This window comes from Acyrthosiphon pisum, chromosome X (genome assembly GCF_005508785.2).
Source record: "Acyrthosiphon pisum isolate AL4f chromosome X, pea_aphid_22Mar2018_4r6ur, whole genome shotgun sequence".
NCBI classification, from domain to species: domain Eukaryota; kingdom Metazoa; phylum Arthropoda; class Insecta; order Hemiptera; family Aphididae; genus Acyrthosiphon; species Acyrthosiphon pisum.
The window spans coordinates 125,042,457-125,043,266 of NC_042493.1; positions in this window are offsets into that span (position 1 = coordinate 125,042,457).

Genomic DNA, 810 nt, shown 5'->3' on the forward strand with positions numbered 1-810 from the left:
TTAAAAAATAATAAGTAGTTTAAATGCACGGATTGGATAGACATTTTTCATGCGTACCTACTACCTACTGCAATACATTTAATTAAAAGCTAAGAGTTTTATTAGGAACTCAGTGTGTCAATTGTTTATGAAAATGCCGTTACATACATAATAATGTAAGTGATATTAATTTGGTAATAATAAGTAAACATAAAAATACTACAATAAATTTAATACATTCATTTCTTATAACATATATGTATTACCAAGTTCAATTATTTCAATTCATACCTTACACTTTTAGTAACGTTTACATTGGCTTACACATATTAATATTACTTTTTTGCAATATTTCATTATTATATATGTTTTAAAATTATAATTAATTGAATTTAAATTCCTCAAATGGTGCATCTATGCTTAAAATATTGTATTATTTGTCATCGTTTTTATGTCGTTGGCATGCAAAAATGTATTATACATGACATATTATACATATAGGTATCATTTGTATTCTACTTTATAATTTATTATTATTATTTATTTAAATTGTATTGTGTTTAATGTTATATTAAATAAAATATAATACAATAAGCAAAAACACAAGAAAAAGAATCATCGTTGTATCAATACTGATTACTAATTTGTATCTAAACCATACTCTGTTGATCATAAGAGTTCCTACAGCTAATACTTAATTATTATTCATTGTGAATTTGTAACTAATGTAGCACATGCATATATATATATACATTTAAATTGATTAATAGTAAGTTTCATACACAAATTATTATAATTTCAAAAGCATAATTATATCTACTATGACCAAGG